This window comes from Neoarius graeffei, chromosome 3, assembly GCF_027579695.1.
Source record: "Neoarius graeffei isolate fNeoGra1 chromosome 3, fNeoGra1.pri, whole genome shotgun sequence".
In the NCBI taxonomy this organism is placed as follows: Eukaryota; Metazoa; Chordata; class Actinopteri; order Siluriformes; family Ariidae; genus Neoarius; species Neoarius graeffei.
In genome coordinates, this window is record NC_083571.1 from 101,466,015 (window position 1) to 101,487,204 (window position 21,190).

The following is a 21,190-nucleotide window of genomic DNA, read 5'->3' on the forward strand; positions in this document are numbered from 1 at the left end:
TGGCAACTTCTTCTTCTTGGACAGGGAAGAGTGATGGCTGGTAACCCAGAGAGCACTGGAAGGGGGAAAGACCTGTAGCAGAGGTGGGTAAGGAGTTGTGAGCATACTCTATCCAAGGAAGGGTCTTGCTCCAGGAGGCAGCATCCTTGGACACCATGCACCTGAGAGCCACTTCCAGCTCCTGGTTGGCCCGTTCCATCCTTCCATTGGTCTGAGGGTGAAAACCTGAAGACAGACTGTGAGAAGCACCAATGAGTTTACAGAAAGCCTTCCAGATTTGGGCAGAGAACTGGGGTCCGTGGTCTGATATGATGTCTGAGGGGAGTCCGTGTAGATGGAAAACATGGAGTATCAGCAATTTGGTGGTCTCCTTGGCGGTGGGAAGCTTGGGCAGAGGGATAAAATGAACAGCTTTAGAAAAATGGTCGACAACAGTGAGGATACAAGTATTGCCACCTGAATTAGGGAGTCCTGTGACGAAATCCAGGGCTATGTGTGACCAGGGCCGGTGGGGAACAGGAAGGGGTCTCAGCAGGCCAGCAGGGGGTCTGTTGCCAGTCTTGTTCCTGGCACAGATGTCACAAGCTGCCACAAACCTCTGGACACCCTCCTTGATGAATGGCCACCAAAAACATTGTTGGATGAGTGCCAGAGTCCAGGCTGCTCCTGAGTGTCACACCATTCTGGAACCATGACCCCACTGCAACACCTGTGCCCACACAGAAACAGGAACAAAAAGATGGTTAGGAGGTGCATTACTGGGCCCTGCTCATGGGCCTTCTGGACCAGGGTTTCCACCTCTAACAGAGCGGCCCCCACCAGGCACCGCGGAGGAAGGATGGTCTCAGGGGAGGTCGATTCCTCCTGGAGAGGAGAAAACATTCTGCACAAGGCATTGGGCTTACCATTCTTAGAGCCTGGGCGGAAGGAAAGTGTGAACTTGAAGCGAGAAAAGAAGAGAGACCATCGGGCCTGACGAGAATTGAGGCGCTTGGCAGTCCTGAGGTATTCGAGGTTCTTGTGATCTGTCCATATGATGAAGGGAAGGTCTGACCCCTCCAACCAATGTCTCCATTCTTCCAAGGCCAGTTTAACTGCTAACAGTTCCCTATTGCCAACATCATAGTTTCTCTCAGAGGGGGAGAGCCGACGAGAGAAGGAGCAAGGATGAAGCTTGTTGTCACTAGCCGACCTTTGGGACAATATGGCCCGACCCCTGACTCCAAAGCATCGACCTCAACCACAAACTGCCAGGACGTATCTGGAATGGTGAGTATTGGTGCTGACGTGAACCTTTGTTTGAGCTCGGAGAATGCCTTCTTGGCCCCTTCCCCCCAGCTGAAAGGGACCTTGGTGGAAGTTAGAGCCATGAGGGGGCCAGCCACCATACTAAAATTCCTGATGAATCGCCTGTAGAAATTCCCAAACCCAAGCAACCGCTGGAGTTCTCGCAGAGAGGACAGGGTGGGCCAGTCAGTAACTGCCTTGAGTTTCAGGGGGTCCATCTGAATCTGTGCGGGGGAGATAATGAAACCCAGAAAGGAGACAGAACTTCTATGGAACTCACATTTCTCGGCCTTAACAAAGAGTTTATTTTCCAGGAGTCATTGAAGGACCTGCCTGACGTGGATGCGGTGTTCATCAAGGGAGTGGGAAAAAACAATATATTGTCCAGATAAACAAAAACAAAAAGGTTAAGGTAGTCCCTCAGGACATCATTAATGAGGGCCTGGAAAACCATGGGAGCATTAGTCAGGCCAAACGGAACCATGAGATATTCATAGTGGCCCGTGGGGGTTTTGAATGGCATCTTCCATTCGTCACCTTCCCTGATCCTCACGAGGTGGTAAGCATTACGCAGGTCTAGCTTGGTGAAAATCTGGGCTCCCTGGAGTAACTCAAACACCATAGACATGAGAGGAAGGGGTAATGGTTCTTGATGGTGATGTCATTTAGCCCCCGGTAATCAATGCAAGGGCACAAGGATTTGTCCTTCTCCACAAAAAAGAATCCTGCCCCTGCAGGAGAAGAGGAGGGATGAATAATTCCAGCTGCTAAGGACTCAGTGATGTATTTATCCATGGCTTGCCTTTCAGAAGATGAGAGAGAGTAAAGTCGCCCCTTAGGTGGTGCAGTCCCAGGGAGAAGGTCAATTCCAGTCATAGGGCCTATGGGGAGGAAGGGAAACAGCTTGAGACTTGCTGAACACAGATTTTAAACCATTATACTTGGGAGGCACGTTAGAGAGGTCAGGATATTCACCAATGGTGGGCTGGAGCAGCTCGGCATGAGGGAGGGCAGATCTCAGGCATGACGATAAACAGAGTTGACTCCATCCTAAAATGGTGTTAGTCCAGTTGGCATGTGGGTTATGTAGAGTTAACCAGGGCAGACCAAGAACTATGGGCACATGGGGATTGCTCATGACAAAAAACTGGATGGATTCAGAATGGTTGCCAGAAATTCTTAAGGTGACCAGAGTGTTTTATGGGTGATAGTGGTCAGGCCAGTACCGTTAAGGGTCAGAACAGTGAGGGACGAGTTCAGAGCCAGTAGTGGAATCCCCAGGTGCTTGGCGGTGGTCAAGCAGATCAGGTTTCTGTCAACCCCTGAATCAATGAGTACCTGAAGGTCGTGGGGCTGATTGCCATGGATAATGACCACTGGGAGTAGCAGTCAATCGGTAGGAGGCTGATTCTGGACATTGCCCACCAGGGACCCTAAACTCACTGGTGGGCTCTTCCTTTTAAAGGGCAAGATTGGCAGAAATGCCCCAGCTGTCTGCAATAAAAACATGCCCTCATATCCCGACGGCGCTGTCATTCCTCAGGTGAGATGCAGACTCCGTCTACCTGCATTGGCCCAGCGGAAGGAATGGGAGGCTGAGGGGGAGCAAGACTAGTCCTAGTTCTCTCTTTCACCCGCTGTCTGATCCGGGAGTCAATACGACTGGTGAGGTCCATGAGACCGGGGAGATCAGGTGGCAGTTCTTGTGAGACCAGCTCATCCTTGATGGAGTCTGACAGCCCGTTCAAAAATGCATCAAATAAGGCACTCATTCCAGCCACAAGATGCCGCCAAAGTGCGAAACTCAATAGCATAGTCAAAAGCGGACCAGGCGCCCTACCGCAGCCCCAGGATTTCTCTTGCTGCCTCTCTGCCAGACAGAGAGCAGTTAAAGGTTAGCCTCATCTCCTCTGTGAAATTCTTGAAGCTGGCGCAGCATGGTGCATTAGCATCCCACATAGCTGTTCCCCATTCCCTAGCTTTGCCCGTGAGGAGGGTGATGGTATAGGCTACTCGGGAACGTTCTGTGGGGAAGGCCAGTGGTTGAAGCTCAAGGGTTAGCGAGCATTGAGATAAAAATGATCAGCAGGTACCTGGTTCTCCGTCGTATGGCTGTGGGGCGGGAAGTCTTGGCTCTCTGAAGAGGGCTGGAGCAGGAGCTGGAGGAGCAGTAGGCGGAGGGGTTGTGTAGGAGCAGACGTTACTTGAAGCTGTTGTAGCTGAGTGGCAAGAAGATTGAGAGTGTTAGAGATGGCGACAAGGTTTTGGTTCACCTGTTGGATGTCCTGTTGGTGGGTCCCAAAGAGAGCTTCCTGTTTTTGCACTGCTGCTCTTTGCTGGGCGAAATCTGCTGGGTCCATATTGGCCAGACTGTGCTGTCAGAAATGGCATGCTGAGGTGAAATGAGGACCCAAGAGCAGACTCAAGACAGGCAGTGTGCAGAGAAAAACTTCTTTAATGAAGTACAGGGCAAAGGTACAGTAGGGCTCAGGCAAAAATCTGTAGTCAAAGAATGGGCCAGGAGGTCAAAAACACAGGAGCAGGTAGGCACGGTCAGGGACAAAAACAGGACAGAAAAATCTTCACAAAAACCGAAGAACACAGGGACGGGGGAAATCCAGGCAGGGGAAGCAAAAACACAATCCAAGAGAACAGGCAGGTAAAGCAGGGGCAAAAAACTAGACAGAAAACTTAGACAAAAAACAAGGAATAATTCAGGCAGGGGGAATCAAGAAGACACAATACCCAAGGGTTTTAGTGAGGCGAGGAAAGTCTACTAGAGACAGTCTGGCAACTGGAGTAGCTCCAAACAGTTCTTAAGAAGGCCCTGGCTGATGGGAGAGGAGTGGTAGCAGGTGTGGGAGTGCCGCTTCCTGGAAAATGGCATTCAGCAGGGCAGGACTGAATTCCTGTCCTGGAGCCGGCCTGGAGCCGGCATGGAAGTCCCACAAACTCAGGCATGGATGGACTGGACCGGACTGTGACACCCTATTGAAAATATATGGACCATGGTCAAAGTCAAGTCCATGCCAAGAAAAAAAAAAAAATTTAATTGAACTCTACCAATTCTACCATGAAGAGTCATGAAATATCCAACTAGAATTCTGCCAGAAGCTTGTTCATGGTAAACAAAAAATGTTTGGTCAAGGTGAATCTTGAGAAGAGACATTTTCCTCAAATATTAGGTGTGTTGTACTGTATGTATATTTTTGACCCTGTATGTATAATTTTGACCTTGTGTTGATTTCAGAGAACCCAAAGAAAATTAAAGCTTGTGTGCCAAATTCTAGTGTTTTTTTAATTAAAGATGTATGCTGTACATTCTGCCACAGAAAAAAAACCAGTTCAAAGAGATTACTGAAAGCCCAAACATTATGACATTCATATCCAAGATGACATTCATGTGTAAACTTCTGGCCACAACTCTATGTTTCATGTCTCTTTTCTTGCCTACTAATGGTTATTTTCAGGAAACCATATCTCCTGCTTCTTAGTATAGAGAACCTGGGTGTCAATTGATTTGGTGTGCGAAGAATTTAATATTTCCTTGGGTCCAAGTCCCAGGTTGCTGCAGTCACAGGCTCAATCTATAGCTGAAGCCCTTAATGGAATACCATTGTGCCACACTAAGATTAAGCAGATATGTTGGCTATTATTCATATGACTCAGTGAAATAGTAAATATGTGAAATATAAACACTCAGCATGTCTTGGATGATCATCTATTATATTTGAGGAAACATAAATGCAAACTTTGTTCAAATATTTTTGTCCAAGTGAATATTTTAGAGTTTTATAGAAATGATTGGAGGTGTTTTTTCATGCAAGTCATGTTTATAACTTCTCAACAATGATTTTGAACTAATATTGTCATTTCTATGTTGCTATTCTGTAGTATAATATTATAGCTCAGTGTTTTAAAAATATAATAGCAGATTATGAGTCTATGTAAATTTATTTAAATGGGAAAAAATATTTAAAGCTGCCTATATACAGTATCAACCTATGTGATCTATGCACCTGAAACAATTTCTTTGAACGTTTATCACCTTCTGTGGTTTATACAAGTTGTGGATCTGACTGTCTGTGGTTGTATAAAATCAATCCTTTCAATAATTAACATCTGATTGCAACTTGTAAAATAATTTGACTGTTCTAAGATTTTACAGCATACAGAAATCTGCTTAACCATTTCCCTTTTTAATTCATAATCAATAAACTAGTTTTTAGTGCTCTGACACAATACTTTTGTTTAGTTGGACGAAAGTGAGGAGTTTTAACTGGTGAGAAGTAAAAGTGAGAAAAAAGTGAGTTTACTGGTTTTTAGTCCTTCGTCTAAAAACCAGTAAACTCACTTTCAGTAAACACACCTTTGTGCTGCTACTACTGGACTGTTACCTTGCTGTGGTGTAGCAGCATGCATACTTCCTATGACCCCAAGGGCTCATGCTGGTGGGGGTCTTCAGGTCCCTGGTAGGTTCAACCATGCCAGAGTTGGTCTTGGGTTAGGGGCCTGACAAAAATCAGTCCACTGGGCTCCATGTCCCAACAACTGTGCTGATGTCTATGGCACACTAACACACACACGAGAGAAGCATGGAGGTACCATATTGCTGATTGACTGGGATGAGCCATTGCATACCACCTACACCAACACCAAAAGAATCCAGAGGCCAACCATAAGAATATGGAAAACTAGGTATTGGGCAAGCTACCTAGCGGGCGTAGAGGCTTCAGTCTACAACACCTGGACAACAGACAGAACGGCCAAGGGCACTGAGACTACTATCTTCCCATAGAGGACACAAGTGAGAAGTGGCCAGCCTGCCTGGGTCAGTTCAAGCCAAGGTCAGCCCACTGACTCTACCCCCTTTTGACCGCTTCTCCAGATTACACATGGTGATATGTGTCTCCTCATGATTCCACTCCATGTGATTATTGGATAAAGGACGCAGGTACGGAATTGGGCAGCCTACCTGCTAGCAGTGGAGAGGTCAGCAGCCTTGCCATGGCGAAACTCTTTACCTGCTACAGACTCTTCAACATCAACATCTTACAATCAGCGTCGGTCTGATGGGAAGTGACATCGCAAGTATGACGGATCAAGGGCAAAGCCTTCAGGACCCCCTGAACTCGATCATCCCAGAAGCCACCACAAATACATTCACAGATCAAGATCGCATTGTGGAACGTCCGAACCATGGCAGACACACCATCCACCAAACAACAAGCTCCAGAACGCAAGTCTGCTCTCATTGCATCTGAACACAAGAGGCTCAACATTGACATTGCTTGCCTCAGTGAATGCAGAATACCTGGCAAAGGTGAATTCTCTGATGGCAACTACACCTACCTCTTTTCAGGGAGACCCAGCGATCAACACAGACTTGAGGGTGTTGCAATTGCAATGAAGCCAAGTCTAAGACTTCTTGTGCTGAAATGGAAGGGCATCAACTCTCACATTATGACCATGGGCATCAGGTTGAGCAGCAAATGTCATGCTACTGTCATCAGCGTCTATGCTCCAACCTTTAAGAGACCACCAGAAGAAAAGGATCTCTTCTACAGCCAACTCACATCAGTGCTCTCAGAACTTCCATCCAATGACAGGCTATTTCTCCTTGGTGACTTCAACACCAGAGTTGGTACCAACACTGAGGCCTGGCCAGATGCCATAGGACCTAACGGCCTAGGAGAAGAAAACGCCCAGGGTGTGACGCTGCTTGAACTCTGCATCAGGTTTGGCCTGCTTATCACAAACACAGTATTTACTCATCCTGACATATGCAAAGGTACCTGGAAACATCCACGCTCACAAAGATGGCACATGATCAACTTTATCATCATCAGACAGCACTACAAAAGCAACCTAGCAGACTCTAGGGTCTGGCGCAGTGCCGATTTTTGGTCATATCACAAGCTAGTATGTGCTCGGCTGAATCTACGCTTCCACATTTCCACCCAACGGAGATGCAGGAAAATCCATTGTGGCAGCAGGGGCGTGGTCAAGCGCCGGTCTGTGACAGGAGGGCGGAGTCAGGGAAGGTGAGTGGCAGAATCACTACACCTGAGAGCAATTAACCTGTGTTTGTGTGTCTTCCCAGTGACCGCGCCCTATATTAGGGAGGGAGAGCAGAGAGCAGAGGAGCTCTTCCCTGAACAGACACCCATCGTGTGTGTGTGTGTGTGTCTGTCTGTCTGTCTGTCTGAGTGAATGTTATGCTGAAAAGTGTGACAATAAATACTAAATTGGAACTTGATCTCTGTCCTGCCGTCCTCTGTGCTCCACCCACCTGCTCCGAACTGCCACAGTGGTGCCGAAACCCGGGACCTGGAGCACAGCAGCCTCACAGCCCCATGGAGTCCTCCCCGTTCGCTGAACTGGTCCACGCCCTCGCCACGGCCCAGCAAAGCCAGCACCAGGCGCTACTCACCCTCCGAAAGGAGCAAGAAGAGCGGTTCGAGGCCCTGGTGTTGGCCCAACAAGAAGATCGACAGGCGTTCCGGCACCTCCTTGTGTCGGCGGGGCCCACCAGCACTCCTACCGCGGGCCCGTCTCCCCTCACCGTCAACCAAGATGGGCCCGCAGGACGACCCCGAGGCGTTCATCATGCTCTTTGAGCAAGTCGCCGAAGCCTCGGGGTGGCCGATGGAGCAGCGCGCGGCGCGCCTCCTCCCCCTGCTCACGGGAGAAGCACAGCTGGCCACGCTACAGCTCCCCGCCGACCGCCGGCTGGCCTACGCGGACCTCCGCCGGGCCGTCCTCCAGCGTGTGGGGCGCACTCCAGGGTTAGCAGTCAAGCAGTCGAGCTGGCGGAGGACCATTTGGCGGCTGTCCCGGTGGCAGGACAGCAGATGGCATCTTCTCTTCTCTCCTCTTCTCTCTCTCTCTCTCCCCCTCCTCCTGTGTCCCGTCCTCGCCCCATTCCCCCTCCGCGGAGGCGGGGGCCGGCACCACCCCAGCCGGCCCGCCGCACCCGTGGTGCCCTCCCATTTCTCCCTTCTGTGTCTGTCTCTCCCCCACCTCAGGTGAGTGAGCCCCAGATCACCGGTGCAGAGGGAAAGCCCAGGCTGGTTTGCTGGCGCTGCGGGGAGCTGGGCCACCTTCAACAGCAGTGCACGGCAATGGAAGTGGGCGCGGTGGTTCGGATCCCCGACGCGCCAGAGGCCGCCCTCGATCAGGCCGGAGCATATCGCATACCGGTGAGTATCCAAGGGGCTACATATCAGGCGTTGGTGGATTCTGGTTGTAATCAGACCTCAATTCGCCAAAGCCTGGTTCAAAACAAGGCATTGGGGGGAGCACAAGGGGTGAAGGTGTTGTGTGTGCACGGGGATGTTCACAGCTACCCTTTGGTGTCAGTCCACATTATTTTCAGAGGGGAAAAATTTATAGTGAAGGCGGCGGTTAATCCCCGCCTTACCCACTCTCTAATTTTGGGGACTGATTGGCCGGGATTTCGGGGTTTAATGACACGCCTAATAAAGAGTGGGTCCTGCCATTTAACAGGGGGAGGTCCCGGTGCCGCTTTGGCGGGAGCAGCTGTCGCAGAGCCGTCTACGTCATCTCCGCATCAGAGTGAGGAGCCGCCGGCTCCTCCTCTCTCTATTGGGGAATCCCTTGCAGATTTCCCATTAGAACAATCGCGAGACGAGACTCTGCGACATGCGTTTGACCAAGTGAGCGTAATCGATGGTCAAACGCTCCAGCCGAACGCCACCGAACTGCATTCAGGCCAAGAAAAATGCCTTCAAACAGGGATCTGCATCTGGCATACAATTAGCCACGAAAAATATGAAAACTGAAATACTAAGAGCAAAACAGAGCTATAAGGACAAATTACAACATAACGTGGCCACAAACAAAATGGGCTCTGTATGGTCATGCATGAAAAGCATTGCAGGTAACAAGTCTGACTCAAGTAATACCATCACCCTTGAAGGCTTTGATTCTGACTATGACCTTGCAAATGCCCTGAACAGTTTTATAACCGTTTTGATAGAACTGATTTTAACAGTGAAATACATGACCTGAGACATAGACTTAAGGACCAGGATCACCATCAAATAAGAGAAAAGGACATTTTGAGAGCATTCGCACACACAAAAACAAACAAGAGTAAAGGACCGGATGGTATCTGTGGTCGTCTGCTGAAAACATGCTCAAAAGAACTGGCTCCAATATTCCACCACATATTCAACAAGTCCCTGCAAATCCAGCGTGTGCCCAAATGTTGGAAGGATGCTGTGGTGGTCCCAGTCCCTAAATCCAGCTGCCCTAAAGTATTAAATGACTTTAGACCCATAGCGCTCACATCCATAGTCATGAAAACTTTTGAAAAACTAATTAAATCTGTAGTTATGCTGAGGACACAGCCTGACATGGATGCATTGCAGTTTGCCTATAGATCACAGAGGGGAGTTGAAGATGCCACCGCCACCCTTCTGAATATGATTTTTAAACATTTAGAAGGGAAAGATACTCATGCACGACTCTTATTTATTGATTTTATGTCTGCTTTTAATTGTATCCAACCTCATGTTCTGATGGGAAGGCTTGAGGAGGAATTTAATTTGAGTAAAAACCTTTTGGGGTGGATTTTAGACTTTCTAATAAACCGGACACAGAGAGTACGGATCAATGGGACTATGTCTGACCAGACTTGCTGTTCCACTGGATCACCACAAGGATGTGTTCTGTCCCCTCTGCTGTTCATTTTATATACAAATATGTGTCAGAGCAACAGAGCTGGCAGATCCATTATAAAATATGCTGATGACACAGTTATTTTAAGTTTGTTACATGGTAGTGAGACAAGCCATGGCCCAATAGTAGATGAATTCAAAGACTGGTGTGACACGTCCTTTTTACAGATGAATGTTTTGAAGACCAAGGACATGATTGTTGATTTTAGGAAGTACCCCCAGACTCAGATTCCCACAGAAATACATGGTCAGAGTGTGGAGATAGTGGACAAATATAAATATCTTGGCACTATCATCGATAACAAACTCACTTTTGAGGCAAATTGTGAGGCTGTTTTTAAAAAGGCCAACCAACATATGTATTGTCTGAGGAAATTGTCTTACTTCCACATTGACCGAACCCTATTGACTCTGTTTTATCGTGCTTTTATTGAATCTATTTTATCCTTCTGTTTGGTATGCTGGTTTAACAACCTATCTTTGAAAAACAAAAACTTACTTAATCAAATAGTTAAATGGTCTAGCAGACTCATTGGAGAGCCACAGCTTAGCCCTGAATCTTTATACAACAGGCAACTGCAGAGGATAGCGGAATCCATTTTACAAGATGGCTCCCACCCATTAAATAAGGAATTTCAGCTCTTACCCTCTGGTTATAGATATAGCCAACCTGCCTGTAAAACAAAGCGCTTCAGAGGAAGCTTTGTCCCCTCTGCTATTAGAGAAATTAACAAAATAGCCTCTAAATATGGACTGTGATGGCACATTTCTAGGGTATTTTAACTATATGATACCATGTCTCTTAAATAGGATGCACTACTTTTGGTGTTGTCTTGTGTTTAGTGTGAAATGCTTGTATGTTATGTCTTGTGTTTAGTGTGGAATGTTTGTATGTTATGTGTGTCCAAGATGTTTGGGTGTTTTGTATGAGCAGAGATCACTTGACTGCAAACCAAATCTACCTTTGGGTACTAATAAAGTCAACTAACTAACTAACTAACTAACTAACTAACTAACTCACTCACTCACTCACTCACTCACTCACTCACTCACTCACTCACTCCGTCCTTCCACTACTTCGCAATTATGAAGGATAGGTTATACCGAGTGACGCAGGACACTCAAACTAAAGAGCGTGTCACGCAGCTTTTAATTCCGAAGAGCCACCGGGAATTGGTATTCCAGGCGGCTCACTTTAATCCCATAGCTGGACACTTAGGGCAGGATAAAACACTAGCCCGAATAATGGCCCGATTCTATTGGCCGGGGATTCGCGGCGATGTTCGTAGGTGGTGTACGGCATGCCGCGAATGCCAGTTAGTAAATCCAGCGGCCATTCCAAAAGCGCCTTTGTGCCCTCTTCCATTAATCGAGACCCCGTTTGAGAGAATTGGGATGGATCTCGTCGGGCCATTAGATTGGTCAGCACGAGGGTACCGCTTTATATTAGTTCTGGTGGACTATGCAACGCGATACCCGGAAGCAGTGCCTCTGCGCAATATCTCAGCACGCAGTATTGCAGAGGCGCTCTTCCCGAGTTAGAATCCCGAAAGAGATTCTGACTGGTCAAGGCACTGCGTTTATGTCACGGACACTGCGCGAACTGTATGGGTTATTGGGGATTAAGCCGATCCGCACCAGCGTGTATCACCCACAAACGGACGGTTTAGTAGAACAGTTCAACCGCACCCTCAAAAATATTATTAAAAAATTAGTAAGTGAGGACGCACGCAATTGGGATAAGTGGCTCGAACCCTTGCTGTTCTTAGTGCGAGAGGTCCCCCAAGCCTCCACGGGGTTCTCCCCGTTCGAATTATTATATGGGCGTAAGCCGCGCGGCATCCTAGATGTGCTGTGGGAAAATTGGGAGGAGGGACCTTCACAAAGCAAAAACGAAATTCAGTAAGTTATGGACCTGCGTGCAAAACTCCACACGCTCACCCACCTAACTCAGGAGAATTTGCGGCAGGCCCAGGAATGGCAAGCCCACCTGTACAACAAGGGTACGCGCCTTAGAGAGTTCACTCCGGGAGATAAAGTACTCGTACTGCTGCTAACGTCGAGCTCCAAATTGATTGCCAAGTGGCAAGGACCCTTTGAGGTCACACGGCGAGTCGGGGACGTCGACTATGAGGTGAGGCGAACGGACAGGGGTGGGGCGCTACAGATTTACCACCTCAATCTGCTTAAACTCTGGAACGAGGAGGTCCCCGTGGCATTGGTGTCGGTGGTTCCGGAGAAGGCGGAGCTGGGGCCGGAGGTTCAAAAAGGGACATTGGCATCACGTACCTCTCCGGTCCCCTGTGGAGACCACCTCTCCCCGACCCAAATCACGGAGGTTGCCCAGTTGCAGACCGAGTTTTCGGATGTGTTCTCACCCCTGCCCGGTCGCACTAACCTCATAGAGCACCTCATCGAGATGCCCCCGGGGGTGGTAGTGCATAGCCGCACTTACAGGCTACTCGAACACAAAAAAAAGGTGGTTCAGGAAGAACTTCAGACCATGCTCGAAATGGGCATCGTCGAGGAGTCCCACAGTGACTGGAGCAGCCCGGTGGTCTTGGTACCCAAGGCCGACGGGTCGGTCCGGTTCTGTGTGGACTATAGGAAAGTCAACGCGGTGTCTAAATTTGACGCGTACCCAATGCCTCGTATTGACGAGCTGCTCGATCGACTAGGCACGGCTCGCTTTTATTCGACACTGGATTTGACGAAGGGATATTGGCAGATCCCCTTGACTCCACTATCCCGAGAAAAAACGCCCTTTTCCACACCGTTTGGGTTACACCAATTTGTCACACTTCCGTTTGGGCTGTTTGGGGCGCCCGCTACGTTTCAGCGGCTGATGGACCTGGTCCTCCGCCCCCACGCCACCTATGCGGCCGCCTATCTTGATGACATCATCATATATAGTAATGACTGGCCAAGGCACTTGGAACACCTAAGGGCCGTCCTTAGGTCGCTGAGGCGAGCGGGTCTCACAGCCAACCCAAAGAAGTGTGCGATTGGGCGGGTGGAAGTATGGTATCTGGGCTTCCACTTGGGCAACGGGCAGGTGCGTCCCCAAATTAACAAGACCACAGCGATTGCGGCCTGCCTGAGGCCCAAGACCAAAAAGGGGGTGAGACAGTTCCTGGGGCTGGCTATTATCATAGGTTTATACCTAATTATTCGGACGTCACCAGCCCGCTGACTGATCTCACTAAAAAGGGGGCACCAGATCCGGTCCAGTGGACGGAGCAATGCCAGCGGGCTTTTTCAGAGGTAAAGGCTGCACTGTGTGTGGGGCCACTTCTACACTCCCCTGACTTTTCTCTCCCCTTTATGTTGCAGACCGATGCGTCGGACAGAGGGCTGGGGGCAGTTTTGTCCCAGGAGGTGGAGGGGGAGGACCGCCCCGTCCTGTATATCAGCAGGAAGCTGTCAGTGCATGAGGGGCGCTACAGCACCATAGAGAAAGAGTGTCTGGCCATCAAGTGGGCGGTCCTTGCCCTCCGGTACTACCTGCTGGGGCGCCCTTTCACCCTCTGTTCGGACCACACGCCCCTCCAGTGGCTCCACTGCATGAAAGATGCCAATGCGCGGATCACCCGTTGGAATCTGGCACTCCAACCCTTTAATTTCAAGGTGGTCCACAGGCCGGGGGCGCAGATGGTCGTGGGGGACTTCCTCTCCCGCCGGGGGGGGGGAGTCGGCTGCAGGCCGGACAGCCACCCGGCCTGAGTCGGGCGGGGGGGTATGTGGCAGCGGGGGCGTGGTCAAGCGCCAGTCTGTGACAGGAGGGCGGAGTCAGGGAAGGTGAGTGGCAGAATCACTACACCTGAGAGCAATTAACCTGTGTTTGTGTGTCTTCCCAGTGACCGCGCCCTATATAGGGAGGGAGAGCAGAGAGCAGAGGAGCTCTTCCCTGAACAGACACCCGTCGTGTGTGTGTGTGTGTGTGTGTGTCTGTCTGTCTGAGTGAATGTTATGCTGAAAAGTGTGACAATAAATACTAAATTGGAACTTGATCTCTGTCCTGCCGTCCTCTGTGCTCCACCCACCTGCTCCGAACTGCCACATCTATCCTTGCCTTAACACAGCACAACTAAAAGTACCTGAAATTGCAAAACAGCTTCAGGAAGCTATTGCATCCAAACTACCTAACAACACCTCAGATGACTTAGAGGAACACTGGCAAGGACTTGGATCAATCCTTTACAACACCTCAAAGGAGATCCTTGGTTAACAAAGGAGAAAACACAGAGACTGGTTTGATGAGAACAACACCCTCATCCAAGATCTACTCAAGCGTAAACAGTGCTTCCAAGCTCTTCTCCAGAATGAAACACCAGTGAATCGCCAGTCACGTAGCCTTTGCCAATGTGAACTTTGCCGAGTCCAGAACCAGTGGTGGTTAGACAGAGCTGCAGAGATTGAATCATCTGCTCAGCGCCATGACTCTCGTGGGTTCTTCAAAGCTCTCTGCATTGTCTCTCAACATAAATCTAGTGGTATCAGTCCCATTAACTCAGCTAAGGGAATACGCCTAACTGAAAGAGAAGACATTTTAAGCAGATGGAGAGAGCACTTCTGCACCCTACTGAACCACCAAGGCATAACCAACATGTCTGTCTTAGATGGCATTCCACAAGAAGAAATTGCCCACGAGCTCGAACTAGATCCTTCACGTGATGAGGTTGAAAAAGCCCTAAATCAGCTCAAATCAGGAAAAGCGCCTGATCCTGATAGCATTCCTGCAGAAGTTCTTAAAGCTGGAGGTCCCCCTCTCCTAGAAGAACTTCATAGACTCCTGCTTATCATCTGGAAAGAGGAAAAGGTGCCAAAGGACTTAAAAAGCGGTACCATCATCACGCTTTTTAAAAAGAACTACTGCTATTCCTGTGGAAACTGTCGTGGCATACTGTAACACTCCTAGCCATGGTTAGGAAGCTGTACGCTCGCATCATCTTAAATAGAATATGGCCATCCACTGTCCCATTTATACCTGAGGTGCAATGCAGTTTTCAACCAGGCCATTCCACGACTGATATGATGTTTGCCCTTCACCAACTGCTAGAGAAGAGCCATGAGCAGAACCAGGAATTGCACTTGATCTTTGTTGGCCTGGTCAAGGCATTCGATACTGTGAATTGCAAGATACTTTGGCAGCTACTACTTCATATTGGAATACCATCCAAAATAGTGAGCATTATCCAGAGCTTTCACGATGGAATGGAGACCCAAGTACTAGTGGATGGAGATATGACAGAGCCATTCCAAGTGTCATCTGGTCTAAGACAAAGCTGCATTCTAGCACCAACTCTGTTCATTCTCTACTTCTCTTTTGTCCTATGCCACACCCACAAGAACATGGAAAACTTTGGAGTCGACATAAGGTACAAGCTTGATAGCCAGTTATTCAATCTGAGATGGCTTAAGACCAAGAGTGCCAAGATAACAAGGTTGGATGACTTCTTATTTGCTGACGATGCAGCTCACAGTGCTGCGACAACACGAGCCCTCCAGAATGCTGCAAACACCTTGAACAGGGCATGCAACGACTGGGGTCTGACTATAAGTAAACCAAAAACAGAAGTTATGCACTTTCCTAAGAACAAAGATGCCGAACCAACCACCACAGATGACCATGAACTTACAAAGGCACAAAGCTTCACCTACCTAGGCAGTCAACTAACTGTCGATGCTTTATTAGATGCAAAAATAAAGAGGAGAATAGCCAGAAGAGCAGCTGCTTTCAAATCTCTGTCTACTAGATACTGGAACCGCAGAGGCCTGACTCTCAAGACCAAAGTCACTGTCTACAAAGCTGTAGTACTACCCTGCCTGCTATATGGGAGTGAGACTTGGACAACACTAGCAACCCGCATCCACAAGCTGGAAATGTTTCATCAAAGATCACTCAGGCAAATCATGAGGATCCAATGGTGGCATCACATAAAGAACACAAAGATGTTACGAAGAGCTGGCACATCAACAATTGAGACCATGATTCATACCAACCACCTTCGCTGACTAGACCATGTCTGTAGAATGCCAGATCATAGGATCCCCAAGCAGCTTCTTTTCGGAGAGCTTGCCAAAGGCAGAAGATCTCGTGGGTGACCAAAAAAGAGGTGGAAGGATTGCGTCAAAGAGGACCTCACCATATTAGGCCTCCAAGACAACTGGTACACCACCACAGCCGATCAGTCTGCATGGGGACAACAGATCCACAATGGAAAGTCCTTGTGTGAGACAAGACTAACAACAGCGTGCTGATGAGTGAAGAGAACGACGCCTCAGAAGAGCCACCTTTAATCAGAGATGACAGGACCATAAGAAGAAGAAGAGTCCTTCGTCACATAATATTTTCTTTTAGCTCGAGGAAAGTGAGAAGTCTTATAAAAATAAATGGCTAACTTTGTATAAAATGTAAAGAAAAAGGGACACAAACTTAAATTAAAACCTTTATTTAAAAGTTAAAAGTCCTTTATTAAAGTATTAATAAGTCACAAACAAACAAACAAACATGCATACATACATACAAAACAACAACAACAACAACAAAAACAACAACAGTATCCATTAAGCTCACCAAAAGAAAATCATTCAACTTTAATTTCCTGGATCTATAGCATCACGGAGCCATTTTGGTTACTATGTCAACATTATTAAAGCGATCATGTAATCAAAACTTGGATTTTCCTACATGTTTTTGGTCATTATGAACACCTACAGTATATGGCAGAAAATGTAAAATGTATAGAAACCTTGATTTATAGATACAGTAGTGCTTGAAAGTTTGTGAACCCTTTAGAATTTTCTATATTTCTGCATAAATATGACCTAAAACATCATCAGATTTTCACAGAAGTCCTAAAAGTAGATAAAGAGAACCCAGTTAAACAAATGAGACAAAAATATTATACTTGGTCATTTATTTATTGAGGAAAATAATCCAACATATCTGTGAGTGGCAAAAGTATGTGAACCTCTAGGATTAGCAGTTAATTTGAAGGTGAAATAAGAGTCAGGTGTTTTCAATCAATGGAATGACAATCAGGTGTGAGTGGGCACCCTGTTTTATTAAAAGAACAGGGATCTATCAAAATCTGATCTTCACAGCACATGCTTGTGGAAGTGTATCATGGCACGAAAAAAGGAAATTTCTGAGGACCTCAGAAAAAGCGTTGTTGATGCTCATCAGGCTGGAAAAGGTTACAAAACCATCTGTAAAGAGTTTGGACTCCACCAATCCACAGTCAGACAGATTGTGTACAAATGGAGGAAATTCAAGACCATTGTTACCCTCCCCAGGAGTGGTCGACCAACAAAGATCACTCCAAGAGCAAGACGTGTAATAGTCGGCGAGGTCACAAAGGACCCCAGGGTAACTTCTAAGCAACTGAATGCCTCTCTGACATTGAGTAATGTTAATGTTCATGAGTTCACCATCAGGAGAACACTGAACAACAATGGTGAGCATGGCAGGGTTGCAAGAGAAAGCCACTGCTCTCCAAAAAGAACATTGCGGCTTGTCTGCAGTTTGCTAAAGATCATGTGAACAAGACAGAAGGCTATTGGAAAAATGTTTTGTGGATGGATGAGACCAAAATAGAACTTTTTGGTTTAAATGAGAAGTGTTATGTTTGGAGAAAGGAAAACACTGCATTCCAGCATCAGAATCTTATCCCATCTGTGAAACATGGTGGTGGTGGTAGTATCATGGTTTGGGCCTGTTTTGCTGCATCTGGGCCAGGACGGCTTGCCATCATTGATGGAACAATGAATTCTGAATTATACCAGCAAATTCTAAAGGAAAATGTCAGGACATCTGTCCATGAACTGAATCTCAAGAGAAGGTGGGTCATGTAGCAAGACAACGACCCTAAGCACACAAGTCGTTCTACCAAAGAATGGTTAAAGAAGAATAAAGTTAATGTTTTGGAATGGCCAAGTCAAAGTCCTGACCTTAACCCAATCGAAATGTTGTGGAAGGACCTGAAGCGAGCAGTTCATGTGAGGAAACCCACCAACATCCCAGAGTTGAAGCTGTTCTGTATGGAGGAACGGGCTAAAATTCCTCCAAGCCGGTGTGCAGGACTGATCAACAGTTACCGGAAACGTTTAGTTGCAGTTATTGCTGCACAAGGGGGTCACACCAGATACTGAAAGCAAAGGTTCACATACTTTTGCCACTCATAGATATGTAATATTGGATCATTTTCCTCAATAAATAAATGACCAAGTATAATATTTTTGTCTCATTTGTTTAACTGGGTTCTCTTTATCTACTCTTAGGACTTGTGTGAAAATCTGATCATGTTTTAGGTCATATTTATGTAGAAATAGAGAAAATTCTAAAGGGTTCACAAACAGTCAAGCACCACTGTAGCTACATTTTAAATTTAGCAGAAAAAAGGTATATACTGTCGTCAGTTTACATTTAATTTAATGCTCTTGAACACTGATGTCCCTCTGCATGGAATAAATTCTGACAGACATACAGTAACAGGTAGATACATAGATAATCTAATATTTGCCTCTGATGTTGACTTAAACACACAAACACACTGACAAAAAAAGGGGGGGACGAGGACGAGGACAGGGGATGTCTACTCTACTCCTCTCAACTTCAACTCAGTCCAATGTGGCATCTACTTTTTCTATCAATGCTCAACATGCTCCAACCTAGCTAACTATTTCTTGAGGAAAATACATCATCAGCGCATGACATTGTTCAAAATAGTTAAAAAAAAAGATGTCTAATAGCACAGATCATTTCATAACAGTTAAAAAGCATGATCCTTACGTTTGGTGATGGACACGGGTTAGATTGAACATGTTAAAAACTAGTTCCATTACGTTACTAACCTTTTACAAGAACACACTTGTGCCACCAGAATCATGTACAACTTAGATGTATTTCATATTTATTACATAAACTGAACAGAATTGGGTTTAATCACATTTTCTCGGTGTACTGTATAAGGATAACTGTAGCAGGATATACAGGCAAATACTGTACTGATAAAACAACACATGCTTGTGGAGATGAGCCACGCAAATATGGTACTGATCATCAACAAAAATGATCATAATCGTATTCAGTCACCTTTCTGATCTCCCATCTTGTCACTTCTCCTTGTCATTTCCATGACCACACTCGCCACAGCAGAGGGATTAAGCAAGTAACACAACAGAGGGTGACTACAGAGCTTCAACTCTGTTATTCTATGCTTTCCAGGTGATCTCTTATTGTCTCTGGACTGCAAGATCTTCCCCTGAGAGAAGAACTCATCATGGCTTTCATCCTAGATGCATAAAAGAAGTTTGTCTTTGTGTGGACAGATTTTTTTTAAAAGGAAATGATTCGTTTTCTTAGCCGAAATGATTATGACACCTACAACAGACAAACAGCTTGATGAAAAGCTTCAACCAGTGGACCTGCATACAGTAGATATCCAATATTTATTTATCAATACATTGGTGAACCCCCCCCCCCCACACACACACACAAAAACTAGAAAACATTTATTAGTTATTCTAAAAAAAGTTTTATATTCTGATTATCTATATATTTATTGCGTTCATGAAATATAAATCTTATACAGTGCCTTGCAAAAGTATTCATCCCCCTTGGTGTTTGTCCTGTTTTGTCATGTTACAATCTGGAATTAAAATGCCACAACATTTACACAACATGCCTACCACTTTAAAGGTGCACATTGTTTTTGTTTTTTTTATTGTGACACAAACAATAATTAAAATGAAAAAACAGAAATCTGGAGTGTGCATAGGTATTCACCCCCTTTCGTATGAAACCCCTAAATAAGAGCTAGTCCAATCAATTCACTTCATAAGTCACATAATTAGTTGATTAAGATCCACCTGTGTGCAATCAAAGTGTCATATGATCTGTCACATGATGTCTGTATAAATCAACCTGTTCTGGAAGGACCATGACTCTGCAACACTACTAAGCAAGCAACCTGAGAACCAAGGAGCCTCCAAACAGGTCAGAGACAAAGTTGTGGAGAAGTATAGATCAGGGTTGGGTTATAAAAAATATCACAAACTTTGAATATCCCACGGAGCACCATTAAATCCATTATAGCAAAATGGAAAGAATATGGCACCACTACAAACCTGACAAGAGAAGGCCGCCCACCAAAACTCACAGACCGGGCAAGGAGGGCATTAATCAGAGATGCAACAAAGACACCAAAGATAACACTGAAGGAGCTGCAAAGATCCACAGCAGAGATAGGAGTATCTGTCCATCGGGCCACTTTTAGCCGTACACTCCACAGAGCGGGGCTTTATGGAAGAGTGGCCAGAAAAAAGAGATTGCTGAAGAAAACACATTTGGAGTTTGCCCAGCAGCATGTGGCAGACTCCCCAAACTCATGGAAGAAGATTCTCTAGTCAAATGAGACAAAAATTGATCTTTTTGGCCATCATGGGAAATGCCATGTGTGGCGCAAACCCAACACTCTGAGAACACTATTCCTACAGTGAAGCATGGTGGTGGCAGCATCATGCTGTGGGCATATTTTTCATCTGCCGGGACAGGAAAGCTGGTCAGGACTGAAGGAAAGATGGATGGCACTAAATGCAGGGCAATTCTGGAGGAAAACCTGTTTGAGTCAGCCAGAGGTTTGTGACTGGGACGAAGGTTCACGTTTCAGCAGGACAATGACCCTAAACATACTGCGAAAGCTACACTGGAGTGGTTTAAAGGGAAACATTTAAATGTCTTGGAATGGCCTAATCAAAGCCCAGACCTCAATCCAATTGAGAATCTGTGGCATAATTGAAGGTTGCTGTAAACCAACGCAACCCATCTAACTTGAAGGAGTTGGAGCAGTTTTACGTTGAGGAATGGGCAAAAATCCCAGTGGCTAGATGTGCTAAGCTAATAGAAACATACCCCAAGAGACTTGCAGCTGTAATTGTAGCAAAAGGTGGCTCTACAAAGTATTGAATTTGAGGGGGGTGAATACCTATGCACACTTCAGATTTCTGTTTTTTTTCATCTTAATTATTGTTTGTGTCACGATACAAAAACAATGTGCACCTTTAAAGTGGTAGACATGCTGTGTAAATCAAATGGTGCTACCCCCCCCCCCCCCCCCCCCAAAAAATCCATTTTAATACCAGCTTGTAATGCAACAAAACGAGACAAACACCAAGGGGATGAATACTTTTGCAAG